At 40.0% G+C, this 27,883-nt stretch overlaps 1 protein-coding gene and 1 pseudogene across 1 annotated transcript in view; both read left to right on the plus strand.

Annotated features, from left to right (window-relative positions):
- The first annotated feature begins 18,913 nt into the window (after nucleotides 1–18,913).
- SLC16A1 (solute carrier family 16 member 1) overlaps nucleotides 18,914–27,883 on the plus strand; it is an 88,638-nt gene continuing 79,668 nt past the window's right edge. Inside the window, exon 1 of the mRNA XM_069480820.1 lies at nucleotides 18,914–18,932. The gene's annotated coding sequence lies outside the window, so the exon portion shown is untranslated. The remainder of the gene's footprint in view (nucleotides 18,933–27,883) is intronic.
- Nucleotides 26,009–27,568, plus strand: LOC138390121 (elongation factor 1-alpha 1 pseudogene; annotated as a pseudogene).

The raw sequence follows: 27,883 nt of genomic DNA on the forward strand, positions 1-27,883 counted from the left end.
GTCTGCACTAAAAACCTGTTCAGGCAAATATCTTTTCTCTTCAGTGATTTTCTTAATGGTGTCTGGGAACTTGTCTGCTGCCTCTTGGTTGGCAGAGATGCTTCTTCTCTTGACATTTTTTAAGCCAAATCCCTTTCTGAAATTATCAAACCATCCTTTGCTGGCATTACATTTTCTAGGTTTAGATCCTTCACTTTCCTTTAGCTTTAAGTTGTCAGATAATGACTTCACTTTTTCTTGTATCATATTAGAGTCTATAGGTATGCCTTTCTTATAGCAAACCTGTACCCACAAAAAAACTGCATTTTCAATACAAGATAAAAAGGCATTTTGCAAAAAGTGCAAGGTTTTTGCAGCTGCTGGTGTAGCTTCACCAACAGCTTCACAAATTTCCTTTTCTTTTTTATAATGGCTCTTACAGTAGATTTATTTATCTTGAAATAGTGGGGAACTGCAAGCTGCAGACCTCAATCTATGGTACATATCAAGCAATTCAACTTTTTCTTGTAATGTCATGACTTTTCTGTTTCTTGGGAGCCCTTCCAGCATCCCTTAGTGGTGCTTTGTATGGGTCCCATGGTGTTATTCAAGGTTTGTGATATTGCACTAAACATAATGAAAAATATGCGAGAACCATGAGAGAAACTGCTCACGGAGAGATTAGTGCCACACAGTGTTTTAAATAGATAGTTGCAACACTTAAGCTCACTGCAATAGCAACAGGAGGTGGCTAAGAAATTGTTCCAATAGTACAATATGTATATAGTTAATTTTATGCAGTTATGATATATTTATGTACTTTTTTTTTTTTTTTTTTTGAGACAGAGTCTCGCTCTGTTGCCCGGGCTAGAGTGCCATGGTGTCAGCCTAGCTCACAGCAACCTCAAACTCCTGGGCTTAAGCAATCCTCCTGCCTCCGCCTCCTGAGTAGCTGGGACTACAAGCATGCCCGGCTAATTTTTTTATATATATATATAAATTTTTAGCTGTCCAGGTCATTTCTTTCTATTTTTAGTAGAGACGGGGTCTCGCTGTCTTACTCCGCCTGGTCTCGAACTCCTGACCTCGAGCAATCCTCCTGCCTTGGCCTCCCAGAGTGCTAGGATTACAGGCTTGAGCCACCGTGCCCGGCCTGCAGTTATAATTTAATAACTCCTTTATGTTTGTTTACATTTCTCTCCACTGTGAACGGTACTATGTGTGGTCTATGTTTGCCTACTGTAAGTTTTGATAAATTTTAACTTTTTATAATAGATTTATATATATTGTATGGTAGTAAATGATAAAATAAACTGTTATCTTCATGTATTTTATGGACTCATGACATACCTTTTTTTGGTATATTTCTAGGCTATGCAGTTCATCTGAGAGTTTTTTCAAATTGTTGCAAATCTCAAAAAAATTTCCCAATATATTTATTGAAAAAAATCTGTATATACTTGGACCAGTACAGTTCAAACCTGTGTTGTTCAAGGATCAACTGCAAATTTCTCTTATAAGAGTAACTTTCCAGAGCTTCTCCGAGGTCTGCAGTTTCTCAAAATAACCAGCTTGAAATAATAAATATGCCAAAAAGGCATGTTTTGGGGTGGCATATTCTGGTCTCCTATAGTTATATTTTGGGGTGGTGTGTCCTGAGTCCCAACACATTCAAGAAGCCCATAGTCTAATTGGAGAGAAAGACTAACAAGCAAATATGTAGTGAGAGGAAATGTACCAAAATGTAGTAAAAGCATAGAGAAAGCAGAAAACCCTCAGGGCCATCACAGAAACGGGAAGACATCCTGAAAGAAGGGATTGAACTGAGATTTGAAGGATGAATATGAGTTCACCAAGGAGACAAAAGGGCAAGGGCTTGAGAGGGAGCCTTTTGAGTCTTGCAGGATGAAAAAATTAGGCGTAATGCTGAAATATAAAGTGCAGCTGGGTTCACAGGCCCCTTTTGACTCTTTTATAGCACCTGGTACTTCAGCCCACTTTGAGCATTTATCACCACTTCTTCACCAAAAGGGAGACCAAATGGGAAGATTTCTTTCACAAAACCCTGTAAGAACTGTCAGCAGGAGGTGCTTTCCTGTCTAAATCCTCCTCACCCCAGCAAAGAATACTGGGTGGGGGTGGGGGCATTTTTCCTCCTGGAGGGTCAGTGCACCAGAAAAGCCCCAGGGGTCTGAAGCGAGGTTTCCTCCTACTGAGCAGTCTATTTGGCTCGGGTAGCTAAGGGACTGACAGCTTTGCTGTGCCAAGCTATAGAAGATGGATGAAACAGGCAGAAACCACAAAGGGGCTAAGAGGACCAGTTTGTGAGCATAAGAAAACCACCCCTGGAGACACCAGAATGATTCAGAAGGTCATTGAAAAGGTTGTGTAAATCTGGTGGGGTAAGGGACAAAGAGCACCGCTTGGTTATTGCTGCCTTGACCCAGTCTCTCCCCATTGGCAGGTGTGGCAGAGTGGGGTGGGGGAGGACAAAGTTAATATGGAAACCAATGGGGCTGCAAGTGCTTAGGGTAGGTGTGTGCATACTTTACAAGGGGCACAGGGCTGTGGATAGTTTCAAAGGAATCAATTTCTAGATCCTCAATTTCCATTTCTGAGGTAAAACTGATGTACCCCAGGGGGGATCTGCAGCCCTGATTTTTTCCCCCATCTCATTTTCTCAATTGCTCTCCTCTCACTTGACCCCCCCCCAAAAAAAAAAAAAGTTTACCTCTTATCTTTTCCTAATCCTGCTAAATGATGCATTGTGATAACCCAATCCTTCTAACCCCCCAATATACTGCTCTGGGGTGTAAAAACCTTTGGAGACATCAAAGGGATAATTCCACAATTATTTTAATCAAGAAATCATAAACACCACCCACTTCTTCCATCTCCTTAAAAGACAAATTTCCAATAAAATTTCACTACTTAAGAAAACATTAATGTTTACTAATTATAAAAATGTGTATCTGTTAGCCAGGCTCGGTGGCTCACACCTGTAATCCTAGCACTCTGGGAGGCTGAGGAGTTCAAGACCAGCCTGAGCAAGAGCGAGACCCCCCGTCTCCACTAAAAACAGAAAAAATTAGCTGGGCATGGTGGCGCATGCCTGTAGTTCCAGCTACTCCGGAGGCTGAGGCAGGGGGACTGCTTAAGCTCAGGAGTTTGAGGTTGCTGTGAGCTAGGCTGACGCCACAGCACTCTAGCACAGGCGACAGAGTGAGACTCTGTCTCAAAAAAAAAAAGTATATCTGTTGCTTTCATGAATACTACTAATAACAGTAATATTTTTTTTAACAATTAGAGACTTATGGTCACTGGAAACTTTTTAAAAATCAATTTCAACTTATGTATTTTTGTTATAGAAAATATGCATAAAAGGGTGATCAATAAAACACTTTCAATCACAAAATTAGATCTGGACAAGATTACATAGAAGTAGAATCAAAATATGATTTCAAAGAAAAAGTGGAACAATGTAAAATTTCCAAGGTAAAAAGTGTAGTCATGAATTTTGTAAATCAATGACAGTAATATCAAATTACTATGATATTTACATTCCTTTAGATTCGCTTAAAAGTGATTTCATAGTTTTATTATATTAATATTCACAAAAAGCCAATAATTATATTTTACTACTTTTTAAACTTATAATGAAAAATGTCAGATATCAACTTTAAAATGTGCAAGGAGATACGTGGTTTTTCAAACTCTTGCAAAATACAAGACCAGAAACATTTGTAAGACTATGGCTCTAGGCCAATGAAACCTGTAACAGCCAAGACTTGCCTTTCCCACTCAGCACCATTCCATGACTCCAGGGCAGGGCCAGAACGTCTTCAGCTTCCTCTTTAACCACTTCTACCCCTATTCCCAGCAACCAGCACAGGTGACTCACCTTGGAGTCACACAACCTCAGGTGGTTGCCTGACTCAGTCATGAACACAAATACCTGGGCACTCTTGGGCAAGGTACTTAACCTCTCTGTGCCTCAGTTTTCTGATATATCAAATGAGAACAATGTTTTATAAATTAAGATATTCTTCTTTTTCTACTACTACTTTTTTGTTTGTTTGTTTGTTTGAGACAAGGTCTCACTCTGTCACCCCAGCTAGAGTATAGTGGCGTGATCATAGCTCATTGCAAACCGAAGCTCCTGGGCTCAAGCGATCCTCCTGCCTCAGCCTTCCTAGTAGCTGGGACTACAGGCATGTGCCACCACACCCAGCTAATTTTTCTATTTTTTAAGAGACAGAGTCTCACTCTTGCTCAAGCTGGTCTTAAACTCCTGGTCTCAAGCAATCCTCCCACCTCAGCCTCCCCAACGGCTAGGATTACAGGTGTGAGCCACCGCACCTGGCCTCTACTACTACTTTTTAATTCATGTAAATTATCTTAAAAAGCGCTTGGCAATGGAAGCCACAATTGTTTATCTGAGTGCCCGTTTAATAAAAAAGGAAGAATGAGAAACAGAGAGGTCAAGCCGGATGTCAAAGGTCATTTGATTGGTCATTTGCTAAAAATGGGAAACCTGGAATACTGGCATTTAGGCCACTTACCTTTAGATTTCAGAGTTTGTCCAAGAATCTGGAGGGATGGATTGCAATATTTTTTTCTTCTCGGGCCTTAAGAACAGTCCATTCTTTCATGGGTTTCCACTAAGTACTACCCAGAAGCATCCACAGCCAGAATAGATGTCCTAGGCTTATACACTAAGGCGGCAGTCCCCAACCTTTTTGGCACCGGGGACTGGTTTCATCGAAAACAATTTTTGTACGGGGCATGGGGGTGGGGAGGCGGATGCGGTGATGCCCGTGATGGGGAACAGCTGTAAATACAGATGAAGCTTCGCTACTGCTCGCCTGCTGCTCACCCCTTGCTGTGCAGCCTGGTTCCTAAGTTTCATGGAAGACAATTTTTCCACAGATGAGGGTTGGTGGGGCAGTGGAGGAGGGAAACTCAGGCAGTGATGTGTGGCAGGGTTCCTAACAGGCTTCTGACCAGGTACCGGGCTGCCGCCTGGGGTTGGGGACTGCAGAACTAAGGTGTTACACCTCCTTGTCCCAAGGCTGGGCTCCCCCATAACGGAACATGGCAGGTATCTGCTCAAATCTCCTATCACCTCTCATTTGTTTGTTAAATCCTAAAAAAATCTTAGTTTTTAAGAATCTGATAACTAGAAGAGACTTTAGAAATAAGATTGTCCTTGCTTTGAGGACCAAACCCTTTCCATCAGTCATTCTTCAGCAGTGTGTCAAACACCCAGTTTTATCTCCCCCTGGTTAGATCTCCCTGGCTGGCTTTGTCCCCTGAAACAAAGGCCAGTGATTAGGGTGGGAGGAGAGAAGTGGGAAATAGGAGGCACATCTGAATCTACTACTAACAGTAATTCTCAAACTTTTCAATCTTATGCTCCCTTTGATTTAAAATAATAATGATAGAGTTTTATACTTTCCTTTAATGTGAAATGAAATAATGGTTGGGATTAGAATAGATGTTTTCAATTTACACTGATCTGCCTCCCTAGAAAGACTTGGGCTCCTGCAGAGAATCAGGGCTGCAGACTTTATCTACAGTCTATCTACCCCTTTTTATCAACTCCTCCCACATACTTAGACTCCACATTCCAGACACACAGTTGGCTGCAAGAATGTGGGGGGTACCTGCAAAAATGAACAGAAAGAGGTGTGACCCGGACACCCAGTAGTGATTAGGCCCCGGGCCTGCATACTTATGTGGGTGCTCAGAGATGGGGTGGGGAGGAGTTGGGAAAGGGCTGGATGAGCAGAAAGACTACATATAATCAGAGGAGGAACAGGGAGGGGGCGGGGCTGGAGAAAACGCAATGTTCCTTCCAACTCAGAGAAATAAAGGCAATAGACAGGTTAGAGATTTAAGGCCAGGTAGGTGGGGCCAGGCCAAACTGATCAATTCTCTTAAAGGAATTTCTACTTTTTCTATTTCTATTTTTTACCTTTTTGGTGCTTTTCTCTCAGTTCTTCCTGTTCTGTAGTTTGCTTCCTGTTTTGAACCATTTTAATTTGTCTCTCTTCAATTCTTGCCAGTCCTTCTATTTTAGGTGGTTATATTGCAGTCCTGCCAAATTCACATGGATTAAGATGAGAGAGGCCTCATTTATCATCTGGTCCAATGTCTTTTAAATTTTTTGACCCTGACACACAGAAACAAGTGCATTTTACACCATGACCCAGTACCTGCATACATAAGTATAACCAACACCAAGTTTCATGAAACAATCCTTACCTTACTACAAATTATACACTGTAATTTCAATTTCAAAATACCAATTGCAACCCAGTAAATCAATGACACGACCTACTAATGGATCACAAGTCACATTTTTAAACACAGACTCATTTTATGGATGAACAAACTGAAACAAAGGAAATGCACCCGAGTTGCCACCAGAGTCAAAACCAAAGGTAGAACTGTCGACTTTTCTTTCATGGCACTAGACTGAACTAAGAACAAAGGCTTTGATTGGAACTGGAAGATTTTTAAAATATGCTATTTTGGTGTCTGTTTTTGTGTGGACTCTCGGCCATTCTTGATGAATTGGAAATTCAACATACATTTTCTTCCTTCCTTCCTTCTTTCTTTCTTTCTCTTCCTTCCTTCCTTCCTTTTTCTTTTCTTTTTCTTTCTCTCTTTCTTTTGTTTCTTTCTCTCTTTCTTTTGTTTCTTTCTTTTCTTTTTTTTGTTTTTAATGTACAGGAACCTCTACTGGTGCTCCCTGCTTGGTAACTGAGGGAGCAACTGCCCTCTCCTTAAGCAGATCAGGGTAGGGAGGGAGTAAGGAGGTAAGGATGGAGGGAGTAGTAGAGCTGAGTGTTTAGGATAGGATTTCCTCCCCCACCTCCCTGTCTCCCCTCCTTCTTTCCATGAGCAAACTGGTATGAAATACTTATTATATATCCAGATCCAGTGCTAGTTTCTATAGATGGGGTAAACAAAAAAAATCTCTTGAGAAACATATGCTCTACCATAGCAATCAACTCGGAATGAGTCCATTACCATGCTACACAAGAGGTTAAAGGCAATGTGAGAAAGGTTTAAGCCTGCACCTCACCCGGACTGATGAGGGGAGAGGTGATGGAAAGGCTTCCCTGAAGAGGAGATGGCTGAGCTGACTGTAACCAGGTGAAGAAGGGGAGATGTCTCAGGCAGAGACCCTGCCTATGTGATGGTCTTGCTGTTTCACTGGGTTAGTGCAACAAGCTCCTGACCAATTTCAGCGAAACTGCCAAATATTCACTGATTTTCAACTTCTGTCTCTGGAATATGCTTCAAGTGAAGAAAGGTATTTGTCCACCCCCACCTGACCAAACCAGTTTCCCACAGAAGAGCCCTCCAGGTGGGGCAAAGAAGAGAGCCAGCACACACCTACCTTGTTTATTCTTTGAATTTTGAAATTGGTTATAATGAAGGTGGGTTGTTCTTTCTATATTTTTTTTTTTTTTTTTTTTTTTTAGTAGAGATGGGGTCTCGCTCTTGCTCAGGCTGGTCTCGAACTCCTGACCTTGAGCGATCCACCCGCCTCGGCCTCCCAGAGTGCTAGGATTACAGGCGTGAGCCACCGCGCCCGGCCAAAGGTGGGTTGTTTTATTTCATTTTATTCTTTTTAAAATTACAGGATTCAGAAACCCAGAAAGAATATTCACTGGGCCCAGTGGGTAGCTCACAACTGTAATCCCAGCAATTTGAGAGGCCGAGGCAGGAGGATTGCTTGAGCCTAGGAGGAGTTGGAGAGACCAGCCTGAGCAACAATGCCAGACCCCTGTCTCTACAGAAAATAGAAAAATTAGCTGGATGTGGTGGTAGATGCCTACAGTCCAGCTTGCTACTCAGGAGGCTGAGGCAGGAGGATGGCTGGAGCCTACAAGACCCTGTCTCAAACAAACAAACAAACAAGCAAACAAACAAAAAAATATCCATTGAATATAAAAATGTTGTCACTACTAGGGGAACCTTTAAAAACAAACAAAGGAACAAACACAAAAAATGATAGCCTTGCTAAGAGGCACTTACAGTTGTGCTAGAGAGCTCACCCTCCTCCTCTCCACCCCCCACAACCCCTGCAGAGATTGGAGAGATTGTTAGGACCCTGGCCCTAAGATTCAGCATCTGGCCTCAGGCATGAAAACAAAACAAAACAGGAAACTCAGGCTGAAGATTAGAAGTTAAAACTGGACCCTGGAAATATCAGGCCTACAACAATCTTGGAATGAGGACTCTAAAAACAGAAATAACAGCCCATCCCGGTAGTTCACACCTGTAATCCTAGCACTTTGGGAGGCTGAGGTGGGAGGATCGCTTAAGCCCAGGAGTTTGAGGCTACAGTGAGCTATGATGATGCCACTGCACTCTAGCCCAGGCAGCAGAGTGAGACCCTGCCTCAAAAAACAAAAACAAAAACAAAAACAAAAAACAAAACCCAGAAATAACAAAAATTATGTCTCAAGATCTAACTTGAAATAAAGTCACTTAGTACATTCTTGGTGATCTTTACATTGACAACAATTACTTCCCAGTCTAAAACTGATCAAGAAGATATTAGAAAAGCCAAATGAAATACTCTGATAATTTGTTGGTTTTGTTAACATTCTATCTTCCCTAAGGATCAGCAAATTCATTAAGGTCATGCTCTTTTGACTGGCTGATACTTTATCTCAACTAAAAATATCTGAGGTCTTTCCAGTTCATTTCATAAGAAAGTGAATTATGCAAGTCCTGTAATTCTGAGGTCTCTTTTCTTTTCTTTTCCTTCCTTCCTTCCTACCTTCCTTCCTTCCTTTCTTTTTTTTTTTTTTTTTTTTTTTGAGACAGAGTCTTACTCTGTCACCCAGGTTAGAGTGCAGTTGCATCAGCCTGGTATCTCACAGCAACCTCAAACTCCTGGGCTCAAGCCATCCTCCTGCCTCAGCCTCCCAAGTAGCTGGGTCTACAGGTGCGCACCACCATGCCTGGCTAAGTTTTTTTATTTTTTAGTAGAGACAGGGTCTCACTCTTGCTCAGGCTGGTCTCAAACTCAAGACTTTAAGCAATCCTCCTGCCTTGGCCTCTCGAGTAGCTGGGACTACAGACACATGCCACAACACCCGGCTAATTTTTCTGTTTTTAGTAGGGGGGGGTCCTCACTCTTGCTCAGGCTGGTCTCGAACTCCTGAACTCAAGCAATCCTTCCACCTTGGCCTCGCAGAGTGCTAGGATTACAGTGGTGAGTCACCGTGCCCAGCCCTGAGGTCTCTTAATACAAAATGGTAATTTTTTTCAAGATAGAATAAGTGACTTTTATTCAATGCCTATTAATGCCAGGAATGTTGTTTTACATATCTCATCTCATAGTTATTTCTTTTATTGTTATATATGGGATAGGATATGAAAAAAAAAATTCCTGGTATTAACAGGCATATTCAAGACACTCAAGCATTTTAACTGAAAAGGTTAGAGTTGGGATTTCTAATGTGGGTCCTGAATCCCCAGTGCCAATACGCTGGAGGCTCCATGAAGGTGTGAGAGCTATTCTTTCCATTTCAAAGAAGCCTAACAGAAATTGTCAATTCTTTTTAGGCTATGCAAATTCCTTTGCTTTTGTCTGGAGTCCTATCGACTCAGTGTGGTAGGCCTGTTTGTCTTAAAGGAAAACAAATTAATTAATTAATAAATGATGTTTGTCTGGCGGGCTGAAATCTTTCGAAACATTGAGATCCACCTCTGACAGCTACTTACTGGTGAAAAGGTTAGGGATTTGGAATTTAATCTCTGGGCACAAAGGTTTAAACCAAAGGGATAAACTCCTTAAATAAACATTCCATCCCACAACAGTGCTATTGTGTTTCAAGAGAAGGGTATGGATGGATTGAAGTATTAAAGATGCATTGACCCTGATATCTAGGTTTTTAATGTAGAACCAGTAGTCTACAGTGGTTAAAATAGTGGAGTTTTGACAGCAAAGAGACACAGTTCAAATCTGGACTCTGTCACTTGCTATGAACTATTAACCAAATTATTGAACTTCTCTGAGCATTGGTTTTTCTCGTCTGTAAAATAGTAGAAACTACCCCATAGGATTGCCAACTGGATGCAGTGAAATAATGCATTTGAAGCGCAAGATGCTTGGCATACAATAATTGTTCAACAAATGTCATAAAAATTGTTTGAAGGACCATAACCTGAATTTGTCTTACACTATGACACAGGCATATGTCCTCATCCCTTACCTTCCTACCAATTAATTCCTCCTTTTTTCATCCTCTGAATTAAATTGAATGTTAAATGATGTTGAAAATGCCTGAAACAAAAGCAGAGGGAAAGTGTAGACTGGGTCCAAAGGTCATGTGTCAGTCCATTCATTCTAAGTAAGGCTCACTGCTAGGCTGACCAAAGCGTGCAGGGCATCTGAGCCTTTGGTACAAAGGGAGGAAGATGAACAGAACAAATAAAGGCCCTGTTCTCAGGAAGCTCACCCTCTAATGGGGAGCCATGACTAATGGTTGGAAAAGAAAGGAGACCCAAGAAAACATATTTAGTTAAGTATAAATATTGAATATATAAGTGCTAGGAGGGAAGTCCTCCCTTGAATAGGATTGGCTGCAGAGATTTGTTCTGGATCCCTGACTGGTCAAGGAAGACTCTGTGATGCTCTGCCATCACCCTCCTTGAAGCACCTAGGTCTTTTATCCCTCCAATCTGTTCCCACCACCACTACAGCTGCCATATTAATTGCTCTAAAACACTACTTTAAACATGTCACTCCTTAGCTAAAACACCACTCCCCTATCTATGGAATTAAGCACCCTCTCCAATGTGAACTCAACTTATCACCCATTGTTCCCTGACATGTGCCAGATTGCTATAGTCATTGTTCTCCAAGTACAACCTGAACTTTTGCTGTTCTATACCTGTCTTTATTTTATCTGGAAGGTCTTCTTGTCCCCTCTCATCTCAAATGCCACTCCCCCTTTTAAAGCTTCCCCTAATATCCTGCTAACTCTCTCGGTCTTCTTTTAGTCCCTGAAACTTGAGACTGAAATCCCTTTGCTGCCTAGGGTTGTGGTTCTTTGTAAATTTGTCTTTTACCAGTTATCAGATTATAAACTTCTTAAAGGCAGGTACAATGTGTTGCTCCGGGTGGTATCTTCTCCCAGCACTTAATAGTAATATGTACTCAAAAAGTGGTTGTTGAATTGAATCAGAGCTGAATTAACCACTGCCTGGCAAGGTCTTATTCATATCTATCACATTTATTTTCCTAACAATAACCCTCCAGGTGAAATAGAACTCATCCTTCCTATTTTACCCAGCAGAAAATTGAATACTGGAGAATAAAAATAATTGGTCCAGAGGGTGTTAAGGGGTTGGTGATGGGACAGTCACCTGTGTGGAAACTTCTAGACCAAAGTAGATCCAGTGACGATTCTCCTTGTCATTCTCTTGTCTGTTTAGTCTTTTTCATCTGGAAGGCTATGGTGATAGCCTGGGATGGATTGAACCCTGAATGGCAACTGCAGGTCTCTGGGCCTGGGCTGAAGTAATGCATCCCTTTAACTCTCTCCTCAGATAATTTTCAAAAATGAAAACAAAGAGGAAAAGGAAATTTAGCTCCCAGAGAAATTTCCTGCAAACTAAAATCATACACAGCTTTAAAATTCAATGTTTTTCTTCTCCAAAAATACACAGGACAGTCTGTCTCTCCTGTTTTTCATCATACAAATTGCTTTGCTTGAAAGGCAAGTAGGGAGTAAATATAGCAGCAGTATCTCTGATGTAACATTCTCTGACCTGGCCAGGGCACGTCCTCGACATTGTCATTTAAAAAGGAAAGAGAAAGAGAGAAAGTGTGTCCTTGCTACTGTGTGTAAGAGAAACTCCTATTCCCAGCCACTATCAGGGCACAGGAGGACTGATGAGCATAAAGAATAAAGACAAAGAAGCAAAAGATGCTAGTGATTTGTCAGGTCTCCTGTGTTTGGCTGTCTGTGGCAGGTGGGCCGGAGCCAGAGCCAGTCAATCGGCAGTATTTACTGCCGTGAGGATGGCCAGATGCCCTGCACTGGAAACCACGCGCCCTTCAACTTCCCGGTCTGCTCCTTGCCTTTTGGAAAGTGTCCTGCCTAAAATGCTTTGTAGGTTACTGAATTCCACTTTCTTCTCACTCTTTCCAGAGTCTCTTTTTTTTCTTAAGGGAACAACTTAAAGGTAGCAATAATGAAACTTTAATTTGAGAATGGCCTGGAATATACATCAAAATGACACTTGTGGTTATCTCTGGTGAAGGGTCTGGGTGGGTGGGAGAATGCGGTGAGGGGCTGGGGCTGGGAGGAGGGCAGAGTGAAGAATCGCTGCTCAGTCTCTGCTCTGTGTTGTTGACTCTTTTACAGTGAGAATGATTTAGTGAATTACACGTGTAATTTTTTTAAGTAGGGAAGGAAGGAAGTAATGTATTGAGAAATAGCTCACCTGTGATTTACACATGAAGTTGATTTAGACACATTACATACTCTTTCGCTACCAAGTGAAATATCTGTTTGGTAGGTTAACTTGATGATCTCATTTTCAATGTCTAGTACAATGTCTCAATCCTTTTTAAAATTTTGCACCCCTAATGTAAAATTTTTTTAATTATGCATCATTGATGTCTCCCGTTTCTTCTGAGTACTTTCTTGTTTCTTTGATAAGACAAAAATAAAAGAACCTTGTGAGGTACCCCTGTCATGAGCACCTTTTGAAGACCACTAGTCAAATTAACAGAATAATGCTGTGCTAGGAGTTAACGTGTACATTAGTATACATAAAGTCCCGTGCACAATGCCTGATATATGGGGGTTGCTCTATAAAAACTAGGACCTTTCTTTTCCTCCCCCTTGTCCAAGCAAGAGGACAGGGTTGACACCAGAGACTTTCAGTTTGTAAGCATCTGGCCTAGGAAAGTTAGAGCTAGGAAATATGTTAGATATTATCTCACCAACTGTCCTCATCCTAAGATAGAGACACTCAGGGCTATTTGTTTAATATAGCTTGGAAATCCACTGAGTGGCAGGGCCATGTATCTTAATGAATTCTTCTAAACTTCCACGTATACCACTGGCTCATTTCTAAACTAATTAAAAGACTAAAATTACTAATTTCTAGGTTAACTGTTTCTCTCTTCTCCTCTCAGTGTGGCTGGTTAAAAACTTGATTTTACACCTAGATGTGCCTGCAGGAGTGAAACTTCAGAGGAGATAGTCTAGGGGCCAAGGGACAATTTCAACTTTGCCCTCTGAAGTTTCACTGAAAAATCAACTCACAAAAGGCAGATTCACTGGAGAAAAGGTTTACAAATTTTATTAACATAGGAGCCTTCAGAATGAAGACCTAGAGATACAGGAAAAATTATCCCTTTTTAGCTTAGTTTCAACAAAGTATGGACAGCCATATAGAAGTATGATTTGACAAAAAGGATATGATCTAACGCTGATAGACTGAGTGGGGAAACCCAGCAAGGTCTCTCTGTCTAGATTCTTCTTGGTCTCTCTGAGCAGCATTTCTTCCTTCTGGGTATAGGGCAGGACCCTCTCTGGAATGGGGGTCTTATGACCTACAGTCAAACAAGGTAGGTTAGATAATTTCTTTATGGCCAGTTTTTATACATAAAGGCGGAAGGAAAATTGGAGTAATATTTTTAGGTTTTACGGCTGGCTTTGGGGAAAAGGAGTTCTTGTTTCTATGACTCACCTTGGAGAAGAAGGATTCTAGTTTCTATGGCTTGCCTCTGGGGAGAGTGGGACTGAGAGACAGGAGGGAAGAGAAAGTCAGAGAAAAATTTTTGCTTCTGAGGCTGCTTTTGAGGCCTTCATTTTGGGGTATTGTTTTCTGAGCCCCAACAATAGAAAGTGCAATAAAATCTTTAAAAATCAAAGTACTAGGCTAAAGGCATTCTGATCTCCCTCAGACCACACTATGTGAACAGCAGGTGTGGTTTATTATTATTATCATTATTATTAGCATCATCATCCTCGTCAGTTTTGGCTTCCCTGGGTGAGTGGGTTTTCAATATGTTTCAAAGGCCCGAGCAGCTTCTCTCCTCCTGAGGGAACAAGCCAGCAGCCACGTGTCTCTGAAGAACAACACCCACCCCTGGCTTCCTGGGTGGCTCTGTGACGCGGAGCCTCTCAGTGCACAGAGAGGTCTTCTGCAAGGGAAGCCCTCAGCCCTCGGCTCTCACCCTGCTGTCTGGGGTGAGCTCCAGGAAAAGTTTGCCTAATTCCCACCCTAGAAAAACAGAGCTCTTCTCTGGAATTCAAGCACAATTTAGAGAGGTCAGGGAAATTCACAGCCTGGGGCCCTTTGCCTGCCTGGTGCCAAAACAATCACACCTTCTGCTTTCTGCTTTATAGTTTTTAAAGCACTCTGAGAAGCAGGGGATCTGAAAAATAGGCTGTTCACCATTCCCATTTTACAAAGTGAAAAACAAACAAACAAACAAAACCAACACGTAATGAAAAAGGTGCAGAGAAAGGAAAAGACATGAACAAGGCTTAAGCACCCACAGCTCCTTACAGACCAGGCATTTTACGTCTCTTATCTCACTTTCACCACCTCCCTGGAAGGAAATATTATCCCCATTTTATAGAAATTGAAGTTCACAGGCCAAGCTGCATGTCCAAGTTCACACAGCAACAAAGTGGCAGAGCCAGAAGTTGAAGCACATCCTTCCACCTCTGATCTAGTTGAGTGCGCCGTCCACGGCCCCCAGGAGGAAACCCAATCTCACTCAGAGCGCTTACATGCCCTGAGGAAGGTCACGTAGCTAGTAAATAGCAGGCCTGGAATCTGACTGCAATTCTGATCTCAGGCTTGAGGTGGATAGTCTCTGTTTTAACAAGATGTTTTGTTTGCCGGGTGGGAAACAGAGCATGTGAAAGAATATGACATGTCATGCATAAATCGACCTGTTGAAATTAGATTAGATAACTTGGGTTGGGGGTGTGGCTTGCAGGGAGAAGTCCCTAAACTAAAACTTCACAGTACAAAAATCACAAATTAAATGAACAAGCTGGGTATGAAAAGAAGTAAATCCAGGAGGCTATGCTGACCAGAGAACTAAATCTTAAATTTCACTACTTGGCCTTAATCAAGTCTTTAAAATAACAACTTAATTTTTTGAATAAATGATACATATTCATAATGCAAAATTCAAAAGGTATGATGTGAAGTCACTTTCCCTCCCTCCGTGACCTCCTAGCCAGCCTGATCACCATAGAGTATCCAGAAACCTTGATTCAGCCTAAATAAAGAGGACTCTAGGTATTATAATAGAAGAGGCAGCTACTTGCATGGTGTGATCCGAGAAGTGCACAGAAAGATCCAAGGCTTTGTTCAAATCTCTCTCCACTGGCTTGGTACCATCTTCCCTTCCTTCCTAGCAGGAAATTAACCCCAGTGAGGGGGTAATCCTTACAGAGATGGGGACATTACTTCCAGAACTACACAGGAAAAGCATAATTGTCAAACTCAGTAATTTTGCCTCAGGGCCTTTCTGTTCATCAACCTCATCATTATTTTCTCTTGTCATTTTTATTCTCTCTACTGTCTTCCTCACAACATATACTCACTCATCTGGGGAGGCCCTAAAGGACCCTCACTGAAGCTAATCTGATTTCAGGATTTTAAATGTGGTACATTTTCCCACAAGCCCCACACTTTCCAGAAGAGCCAGCTTGACACAAACTAGACCTTGCTTTGGGTGAAATGTGAAGATTTTATAATCAAGTGCATTCCTCCTCTTCCCAGTGCCCTGTCAGTGACCCCTCAAGAACATAATTTATGAGGACCCTTCCCCCTACTCCCTTTTAGAAAGTAAAATAACAGAAAAAAGATGAAGAGGTTCTGTTAGGATTCTACCAACTCTACTGTTAGGTCTTCTCTAGGTTTACAATCAAAATAGTTACAGAGACAGAGCTTATACTTATTTTGTCTGTGTCTTTCCAACCCTGAACAAAATATTTGCTTAACTTTCCTGATTTCTAAAGATTCTGTCCTGTTTCTACCCTTTTTTGGCAAACTCCTCTAACAAATTTTCTGCACAGTTATCTTCACCTCTCAACTTCAGATAATTTGGTTTTAGTCTCTATTGAAAATGTAATTAAGGGCCATTATCTACTCCTGAATAGCCAGATGCAAATGCCTCTTCTTAGTCTTTGCTGACTCCCCGAGTTCCCCACTGAGTTTGTTACTACAAACTGCTCCCTAAGGAATGGTTCTTCTTTTTCTTTTTTTTAATTAAGAAAATAACATCAACATTATGGCAACATTAATAAAGTTCTAGATTAAAGACAGAAAAAGCCACCCACAATGCAGCTACCTCCAGAAGAGGTAAACATTTTTTAAAAGTTATGTTTTTAGGGCACTAGCTCAGTACATTTAGTTCATCCTGTGGAATGTCATGCAACATTTGAAACAATGAGATAACTCTAGAGTCATGAAAAAATATCTCCCATAATAATTACAAAGTAAAAATAGCAAGATGTATAACAATAAATAACAAGATGTATAACAATATGCATAATACAATACCATTTGTATAAAATACACAAATTCAAAAGGTACAAAGGATATGATGTACAAATGGTATTGTAGCATGATGGGATATGTATGCAAATTTTCTGGGAGGATGTTAGACACTGTCAATAGTTGTTGCTTCTGAACTCTGGAGAATGGAAATGGACGATAGGAAAAAGGATTTTACTTTTCTATTTATATTTTCTTGGATTGATTGATTGATTTGTTTACCAGGTGAATGTACTATGTTTAATTTTTAAAAATACGAACATTTAAAACAACAGTTATATTTGTGCACAAGTGACTTTTTAAAAATTAATAAAGCTGTTAATTACATGCCTACACATGTAGCATGTGAGTTCACTCATTACGAAATTAATATTCAAAAGAAGTTTACTACATTTGAAAGTTAGATTTTTATATCATTCTACATAAATTCCCAAGATTATATAATTTTTGAGAAGTAATAACCAAACATAATTTAAACATTACTTGTTTATAGTTCAAATAATTTCAAATGAAAAATTATACAAAATTCTGTCATAATTTTACAGCAAAATTTGATCTTTGATTTGGAATGTGACTATATTTTAAATATGTATATATTAATATGATACTACAAAGTGTATCTAAAGGTAACAATGCCTAGAGCACAAGAGATTCTTAAGATGGACCTGAGCAGCATAAGTCCAACTAAATAAAAAAAAATTTGTATCTAATTCTGCCTATGATATTTGAAAAAAAGATCATTTTTTGTGAATAAGGAATGACAAACTAATTAAGAGGAGATTGTTGAAAGGAATTTACTACTCCTTTCTGACCGATTAGGCAAAGTCTATGCCTTGCATTCCCCTGCCTCTGCCCTTCTCTCACTTTTGCTCTCCCTCCTTACCCTGCCTTTGGAACCCATGCCATCCATCAAGAAGGGCAAGAAACCATTGCTTCTAGAAAGCAGAATCATATCTGCTGGTGAACTATCTAAGGTCTATTTTTCTTTCCTTCCTCTTCATCAAGAAAAATTTTTTAAAAAGTAACTTTTATGATATGTGAATTATATCTCAATAAAAATAGAGAAAGAGAATTTACATGTTAGAAGAGGAAGAACAAACATGGGTAAGCAATTTGAAACTCCAGGTCACATAATAAGAGATATTCTGCCACTTTCAAAAAATTAAGATTTCTTGTCCCCAATACTGAAGGATACTGAAAGAAATTGCCAATGTGATTGCAAACCACAAATAGAAATATTGTGAAAATTATTAACAGTGAGGAAAGGATTAGACAGTGAAATATCTTGATTTTCAAATGTGAAAAAGGATCTCTTTTAAAGATAGAGATTGACCAAACTTGCTTAGCTTAAAGTAATTGCATACCTAGAGAGTAAGACGGAAGAGCAAAGCAGAGATTTTCTGTCGTTGTTGCTATAAATATTTGGTACTATTTTAAAATTATATCAATATAATACAGTAATTAAAATTTATCAAAAAATGCTCTTTATGTGGAAAAAATGAGATGCTGAAAACTAGTTTGAAAATCTTCAATGATCCCTGGAAAATTTTGGCATGGATTATTAAAAGATGTTTTGTGAGCACTTAAAGAAATTGACCCTAGGCTAGGAGCAGTGGCTCACGCCTGTAATCCTAGCATTCTGGGAGGCCAAGGCGGGAGGATCACTTGAGGTCAAGAGTTCGAGACCAGCCTGAGCAAGAGCGAGACCCCCATCTCTACAAATAATAGAAAAATTAGCCAGGTGTAGTGGCATGCTTGTGGTCCCAGCTACTTGGGAGGCTGAGGTAGGAGACCAACAGCTTGAGGTTGAAGTGGGCTATGATAACGCCACCGTACTCTAGTGGGGGGTGGGGGAGACCAGAGTTAAAAAAAAAAAAAGTGGAAATTGACCCTAGGTGCCCATGGGTCCACTACCGACAGGTTCATTCATTCAACAAATATTTGTTGTGCAACTTCTGGGTTCCAGTTATTGTGCGAGGCACAAAAGATGAAGCAAAAAACAAAACAAGCACATTCCTGCCCCTTGTGGAACTCTGGTGAGGAAGACAAATAACAAAAATTACAGCATAGTTACAACTCGTGATAAGTGCTATGAAAAAAAACACAGGGATTTATGTGAGCACATAATTAGAGGAATTAACCTCACCGGGGGAGGAGACTGCTAGAGAAACCCCCTGTGAGGAAGCAGCATTTAAGCTAATACCTGAAGGATGAATAGAATTTAGGTAGTCAAAGAGTGGGGAGTGCTACAGAGGATACCTGAAAACCCCATGTAAAAAAGGCATGGCGACAAATTTGCCACGCTAGAGGAACCGAGCAAATGCTGAGGAGGCTGGAACAGTAAACAGGAGGGAGAGTGCAAGAATGAAACTATCCAGGTAAGCAGAAGCCATATCACACAAGGCAGAAACACATGCTATTTTCTTTTTTGAAATGATTACTGGACAGGTAGATCAAAGACAAAAAAAAGTCACTGTAGGGGAGAAAATGTGACTTCATTTTTTCCCCCTTTTTAGGTTTTCGGTTGAGATACTGACAACAAAAGTAAGATTTACAAAAGAAAACCAAACAGAAGTTTATTAACGTGCTGTACCCATCACGTGGGAGAGGCCTCAGTTCAAAAGCAATTCTTTCTTAAAGGAGTGGCTTAGGGCCTTGTTTAAATAGTTTTTAACAAAGAGCCATAAATCTTACACAGTGACAATACAAAGATGAGAATATCTTTAGGCTTCCAAAAGGCAGGAAAATGTGGGAAGGTAAATTTATGGGAAGGGTATGTCTGCTCCCAGATCCTCTGGCACCACCACTGTCTCTGAGCTGATAAAGGCAGAGAAAGGAGGGGGCAGAGTGTGCCCTTGTGTTTTAATCTTAAAATATCCAGTACTAGGCCGGGTGCGGTGGCTCACGCCTGTAATCCTAGCACTCTGGGAGGTTGAGGTGGGCGGATCATTTGAGCTCAGGAGTTCAAGACCAGCCTGAGCAAGAGTAAGACCCCGTCTCTACTAAAAAAAATAGAAAGAAATTAGCTAGACAACTAAAAATATATAGAAAAAAAAATCCTCTCAGAGTGCTAGGATTACAGGCGTGAGCCACCGCGCCCAGCCCAAGTCCTTCCTTAGAGGGGGATCTGGCAGGGGCATCTCTTGTCCATCTCACCATTGCATTCAGAATAAAGGGACTTCAAGACCGTAAATGATCTAGCTTCTGCCCACCTTTCCTCCCCTTGTCTCGCTGCTCATGTTTTGCTTTATTTACACTGGTGCTTTCCTATTTCTTGAAGTTCATCCCCTCCTCAGGGCCTTTGTGCTTGCTGTTCCCCTTGCCTGGAATGTTACACTCCCAGTCTTCACATGGCTAGAGCTCCTTCTAAAACTGTGTGCCTCCAAAGTTCTGATGACACAAATCCATATTGGTGGCTAATATATTGGATGATGGGTTTCAGATTCAGAAGGACCTGAAAGTCCATCAACAGAATGGGTAAATACATTACGGTATACAATTCATACAATGAACTGAAAGTGAGTGAACTACTGCTATCTGAAACATGCAGAAATTTCACAAAGATAAAGTTGAGTGAAATAAACCAGACACACACAAAAGAATTTAGGTTGCTTGGTTCTATTAATATATATTTCAAAACCAGGCAGAACTATCATGTGCTATTACAACTCAGGACTGTGGTTCTCTTTAGGAAGGAGGAAGGGGGTAATGATTGGGAGAGGGTATGAGGGAGGCTTCTGAGGTGCTGCACATCTATTTCTTGACATGGGTGGTACGTATATGGATGTGTTTATTTTGCAATAATTCAGGGATCTGTGTACTCATGATTTGTGTACATTGTATATGTGTATTATAAATCAATTTTAAAGTTAAGAGTAAAATTTAGACTTGGGAGATTTATTTAATTAAAAGGTCATGTGTAATTCCTGATTTTGAAATGAAAGAGTTTTAATATTATGCCAGTTAGGATTATATTAATAGTTGCTGCTAATTTGAAGTAAATTATCATATTTATGTAGTTTCCTTTGATCTCTTATTTCACAGGGTTTTTATTAGAATGGCTGCTGAACAGACTAGAATCCCCACTTATTGCTGTAGGGGTGTAAGCTAAAGGATATTTTTATGTGCTGCTATTGAAATATAAAGTGTTACAGCCTTTTTGAAAAGCAATGTGGCAACAGCTATTATTTTGCATATGCAATTTCAGTCCTGGGAGTCTACCCTATTGAAATAAAACCACTAGTTTCAATAAAACTACTAGAGTGAAAACACTATACAGCATATACAAGGATATTTGTTGCAGCAGTGTTTTAAGTGGCAACACACACACAAATTGTAAATACTATGCATGCATGCCCATCAATAGAGTAGTGGTGGCAAAAATTATAGTACATTTTGGAACATCAATGAAAAGAAATAAATTTTTATTCTACCAGTTGACTTAGAGGAGTTTTACACACACAAAAAATTGTTTTGAGTAAAAGTAAGAGGCAAAAATGTAGTCACTTTTCAAATGGCACAAAAATCTATATTGAATATGTGTGCATTTGTATTTCTCTGTATGTGATTATATGAGCACAGGGAAAAACATTAACAACTAGGTTGATAAATTGGTTAGTTGGGGTTGGAGGGAGAGCTGATGGGGGGCAGAGGAGGGGAGAAGGTGGAATCAACGGAAAAAGAAAAATAAGAACCAGAGAATTTTTCTGTAAGCTCTATATGAGCCAATAATCTCATATCACAAGTAAAAAAATCAAATGCAATCTTAGGGACATTGATAGATTGTGTACTATGTCCAAATCAAAGGCTGTAATAATCCCAGTGTGCTTTATGTTGTTCAGATCCAATGTACAATATTGTATTAATTTCTGGATAACACACTAAAAACAAAACAAAACAAATAACCCCCTAGCCACTGCTAGGAAGTAACTTGTTTTTCTTAGTATAAGAGGAATGGTTAAGAATCAGGCAGACCTGGGTTCCAATTTCTTTTCAGCCACTTACTAGGCTGTGTGACCTTGGGCAAATTACTTAATCCTTCTATGCCCCAGTTTCCAAATTTATACAATGGGGATAATTATAGTTTCTATCCCTCAGGGTCATTATAGGATAATTAGGTATACATGCCAGGAATTGGCATCTAGAAAAAACGAAAACAAAAAGCGTTTTCATTGTTGTTCAAGTAAATATGTATTGCGAAAATTAGAATTTACATGTAAGCAAGAAAATAAAAACAACCATAATCTTACCTTCCAGAGTTAACTAACCATTGTTAACTTTTGGATGTTCCTGCATTTATTCAATGTGATCTGAAAAATCACCATGAGACCCGGTGATAGTTTAGTTGGGACAAATTAGCAGCTACCAAATGTGTGAAGGGTTGTCATATGGAAGAGAGGTAGACATATTCTGTGAGGCTCCAAAGAACCACACAGCAAGAAGCAAGGGTTATGATGAGAGCTGTCCAGCAATGGAATGGGCTGCCTGACACCACAGGGAGCTCCTTGTTATAATAAATAACCAAGATTTGGCTGGCACCCATTGTCAGAAAGGTTATGGAAGAAATTCCTGCATGGAAAATAGGTCAAGCTGAATGATCTCTAAAACTCTTCCTAATTGTAACACTTTATCATCAAGAACAAGAAATACTTACTGGATGTATACATATATTAGATTTACAGCCCATATGAGACCATTTGTGTGGTTCTTACTTGGTAAACATTGGGTAATGAGGACAGTTCCAAATTTATCCCATGAAAGTTAATAGGAAATTTCTAGCATGGGTCAAGTAGAGGATCTCTCCCTCACACAAAACCGAGGACGTGCAATTCCACCAATTAATCCCATTCAATCTGGAGAAAGGAATCAAAAGGAGGGGCAGGCTTGGAAAGCGTTTACATCTTATCTTCAGGTACTGTTTGTTTGCTTTTTTATTACTTGAGGTTTACTCCCAGGAAAAATTCCTGACCTGGCAAAAATTCATAGTAATTACTCAGGGAAAAGGAAAAAGAGAAACAAGCAAACAGAAAATACATTTATGTGGTTGGAAAAAAAAAAAATCTAAGAATTCGGTGTTGGTGGGAGAGAAGACTAAAGGTTTGTGGAAGACCCACCCAAGTGCTTTTGATGTTTGACCAATTATTATCTTATTATTCTTCCTGCTATAGATACAGCTGCAATTTATGTAACAGGATGTTTAAAAAGATTAAAGAGAAACTGTAGTAGGGTTCTGAGGTGATAAGAGTCCCTAGAATATGTATTTATGGACGTTTAGAATATAAGTTCCGGTACATTCTTAGAATAAACCATCTATTTGTTTTTCTTTTTTTAAAAGAAATAAGTAAAATTTGTATTTCAATATGGCTGCTTCCTTCCAGCAAGTGATATAGGAATAACAGACAAAGGGAGCAAACAAATAATAAAGCAAAGAGAAGGTGGTGGTGGTTCAATCTGTGGCCCATGCTGGTTCTTAATTAGCTGTGAGCTTTGGGTCCAAAATGTTTTATCTCTATGTTATACAAATGTTTGGAATTTATTTGGATTCAATCTGTTCATCAGAAAATGGATTATTCTACATTGCTCAAGCAGAAGAGTTGTGTGAAATTTGTGACTATCACCCAATTTGAATCTAAAAGTTAAAGAAAATTTTTTGCCATAGGAGTTTGTGGAATCGAAGTTGAAATGAGCTGAATTGACTTTGGGCTAGAGGAGGGTTCTACAGGTGTCTCAAACATAGAGGGTGACTCACTGGGATTCAAGACTTTCTGCCATGTGGGCTGCTACCTTATCTTCTGTCCTAGATTGGCACTGGGCACCCAATAAAAAGGGCATTGAGGCATATTCTCCAATTTCTGATGTCAGACATGAATTAATTGCTTGTTAATTTTGGTTATTTCTCCTAGCAATCTATGCTAATACCTAGTACATACTTGTGCATGTACGCACGCGCTCTCTCTCTCTCTCTCTCTCTGTATTTATGTGTGAATGTGTATATATTTTTTCTCTGCTTAAGAATAAGTTGCAGACATGAATCCCCTTTCCCCTAGTACTTCAGTGTACATTTCCTAAAAACAAGGACATTCTCTTTCATAACCACAGTGTAATTATGAAAATTAAGAAATCAATATTGATTCAATAATATTTTCTAATCTATGAAGTTCATTCACATTTTGCTCCATTGTTCCAATAGTGTCCAATATAGTAAGTGAAATTCCAGATCATACACTGCATTCAGTTGTCAAGTATCTTTAGCCTCCTTTAATCTGGAATAGATTTTCTACATTTTATCTTTCATGACCTTAACGTACTTGAAGAGTTATGAAACAGATGTTTGGCAGTCTTATTCCTCAATTTGGGTTGTCTGGTGTTTCCTCATGATTACATTCAGGTAATGCATTCTTAGCAGGAATACCACAGAAGTGATCTTGTGATCTGTACATGATATTAGGAGTTGACTTGTTCCATTACTGTTGAAGTTAGCTTTGATGATCTGGATAAGGTGGTATCTGCCAGGTTTCTCCACTTTAAAACTGCTATTTTTCCTTTTATATTAATTGTTAACAGGGATCTTACTCTAAAACTATGTAAATATCCTGTTTCTCATCAAATTTCTACCCACTAATTTTAGCATCCATTGATGATCCTTGCCTGAATTAATTATTACTATGATGATTGCTAAATGGTGATTTTATAAATCATTCCTTCTATATTTTTTAGTTGGCATTCTACTAAGAAAAAACTTTCTCTTCCCTCTGGTTGGTTTGAATATTTATTTATACCAGAATGGACTCATAGATTCCTATTTTATTCAATGAGTTCTAATCTGTTGTTGACAGTATTTATTATGATGCTCAAATTGTCCCTGATTTAGAAAATGGGAGTCCCTTCAAATTGTCCTTTTGACATGTTCCCAAAATTCCTTGAGCTTCCTTTATGACACCATAAGATATCCTGGTCTTATCTTGTATATTCGTAGTACTAACCCTGAAGTCACCTTTCTCTAAGAAGCCATAGTTCCTTTAGTGGAGAATAGTATAATATTTAGAAAGATCTGGGTTCTAGGTGTGCTAATTTGTACTGGGGTGTCATTGCTTGTAGGCCCTCTCAGAGAACAGACCATCACACTAACACACACACAAACGCACACAACTTCTTCAACCATGTGCTCATATTGATATTTCCAATTCCCCATCCAGCACTACAGAGTTCATTTTAGCCTCCCCACTTTCCAGATTTGTAACTTCCTTCCCTCACAGTGAGAAATCTGTGGAACCACACTCTTTACTACACCCAACCACCCATATGTGTTCCTTCTTTCCTCTCTGGTTCACCGAAGTGTAGTCGTCATCCTGAAACCAACCTGTACACACACACTGGTGCTAGGGCCAGAACACCTGAAGCCACTGATGTGTGTGCTACACATCACTCAGATGTGATGCTGCTCTGCTTCCTTTGGGGCCATAATGTTGGCTGTTTCAGTATATGATTTCTTCAGTAGAAATTCCAACTGGCAAAAGCACTCTTCACCCCACCTTTACTCCATACAGTGACACAGCCAATCTGAAAAGGCTGCTTTGAAGTCCTGATATCTCACAGGATTTAATAAGAGACATGCCCTTTATTTTAGTTCCCATTCCCTAGGATCAAACACAAATCTGGTTTGTGCCCAGAATCTCTTCTCTTTTCCAACCTTGCCTTGTGGTCCTCTCTTCCCTTAGGATGAGCTCTTTCTCAAGCCTTCACATCCGTGGAACCTTGGCAGGCAGGTCCTTCAGGCATGTTCAAACATCACAGTATATCAGCTTAATTTTTCAAAACACCTCCACCAGATTTACTAGTCTCTTAATTATCTGTGTTAATAGTGTAATTCAGAAACCCTCTTGAAGACAGAGGACTATACCACAGCAGCAGCACAAAAAGGATTGCAATCCCATTCCAACAATTTTATCTAAGGAAAATAATTCTTTTATGATCCTCCTGACTGGAGGAAAGAGAAGGGAGCTTGAAGAGCTTTCAGTTTAAAGACTGCCCAGAGCCACATTTGATCACAATGACACTGTTGTCTAGGCTACCTCTTTAAACATCATAAGCAGGATGTAGATGCTGTTCTTCCAGTGATGCTAATTGACACCTAATATGTCATTCCCTGATTTCTCTTGTTTCTAACTGTGTGCATCTGAAGGAGGACAGCCAGGGTAAGCAAAGTGGTCTGTGGCTATGAGACAGAAGGGTATTAACCTATTTATATGTAGAGTAAAAGTTAATAACCTTGATACCATTAATACCTTTACCTATCTATTAAGCTAACTAGTTGAAGACTAGTTACATTTGAACATTTTACTACTTAATGGATATTTGACAATATGCAATTAATTTACTTGAGCTGAGATAAAAATCTCCTGATTACATGAAAGATGTGCATGTAAGATTACATGCAAGAGCTTTTTTGCAACGGGTTTGCCGCCAGAACACAGGTGTCATGAAAACCACCCGTAAAAGCCAAAATGGGGAAGGAAAAGACTCACATCAACATCATCGTCATCGGACACATAGATTTGGGCAAGTCCACCACTACTGGCCATCTGATCTACAAATGTGGTTGGATCGACAAAAGAACCATCGAAAAATTTGAGAAGAAAGCCGCTGAAATGGAAAGGGCTCCTTCAAGTATGCCTGGGTCTTGGATAAACTGAAAGCTGAGTGTGAGCGTGGTATCACCATTGATATCTCCCTATGGAAATTTGAGACCAGTGAATATTATGTGACCATTACTGATGCCCCAGAACACAGAGACTTTATCAAAAACATGATTACAGGCACATCTCAGGCTGATTGTGCTGTCCTGATTGTTGCTGCTGGTGTTGGCGAATTTGAAGCTGGTATCTCAAAGAATGGGCAGACCCGTGAGCATGCCCTTCTGGCTTACACACTAGGTGTGAAACAACTAATTGTTGGTGTTAACAAAATGGATTCCACTGAGCCCCTACAGCCAGAAGAGATATGAGGAAATTGTTAATGAAGTCAGCACTTACATTAAGAAAATTGGCCACAACCCTGACACAGTAGCATTTGTGCCAATTTCTGGTTGGAATGGTGACAACATGTTGGAGCCAAGTGCTAACATGCCTCGGTTCAAGGGATGGAAAGTCACCTGTAAAGATGGCAACGGCAGTGGAACCACGCTGTTTGAAGCTCTGGATTGCATCCTGCCACCAACTCGTCCAACTGACAAGCCCTTGCGTCTGCCTCTCCAGGATGTCTACAAAATTGGTGGTATTGGTACTGTCTCTGTGAGCCAAGCAGAGATTGGTGTTCTCAAACCTGGCATGGTGGTCACCTTTGCTCCAGTCAATGGTACAACTGAAGTAAAGTCTGTTGAAATGCACCATGAAGCTTTGAGCGAAGCTCTTGCAGGGGACAACTTGGGTTTCAACGTCAAGAATGTGTCTGTCAAAAATGTTCACCGTGACAATGTTCCTGGTGACAGCAAAAATGACCCACCAATGGAAGCAGCAGGTTTCACTGCTCAGGTGATTATCCTGAACCACCCAAGCCAAATTAGCACTGGCTATGCTTCTGTACTGGATTGTCACACAGCTCACATTGCCTGCAAGTTTGCTGAGCTGAAGGAAAAGATTGATCGCCGCCCTGGAAAGAAGCTGGAGGATGGCCCTAAATTCTTGAAATCTGGTGATGCTGTCATCGTTGAAATGGTTCCTGGCAAGCCCATGTGTGTTGAGAGCTTCTCAGACTATCCTCCTCTGGGTCATTTTGCTGGTCATGATATGAGACAGACAGTTGCTGTGGGTGTCATCAAAGCAGTGGACAAGAAGGCTGCTGGAGCTGGCAAGGTCACCAAATCTGCCCAGAAAGCTCAGAAGGCTAAATGAATATTATCCCTACTACCTGCCACCCCACTCTTAATCGGTGGTGGAAGAACGGTCTCAGAACTATTTGTTTCAATTGGCCATGTAAGTTTAATAGTAAAAGACTGGTTGTTAATAACAATGCATTGTAAAACCTTCAGAAAGAAAGGACTACTTGTATTTCTTTTTGTGTGGCAGTTTTAAGTTATTAGTTTTTAAAATCAGTACTTTTTAATGGAAACAACTTGACCAAAAATCTGTCACAGGATTTTGAGACCCATTAAAACAAAGTTTAATGAGAAAAAACAAAAAGATTACATGCAAGACAGATAATTCTGAATTAAAGCCAGAGTTTATTAAATCTTCAGCATCCCAGACATTAAAAACAGGCTGTCTACTGTGGGTAATGAAATTGTTTCCTTTACTAGAATATAATTAAGCTTCATGAGGAAGGGAGCTTTGTT

This window comes from Eulemur rufifrons, chromosome 8 (genome assembly GCF_041146395.1).
Source record: "Eulemur rufifrons isolate Redbay chromosome 8, OSU_ERuf_1, whole genome shotgun sequence".
Classification (NCBI taxonomy): Eukaryota; Metazoa; Chordata; class Mammalia; order Primates; family Lemuridae; genus Eulemur; species Eulemur rufifrons.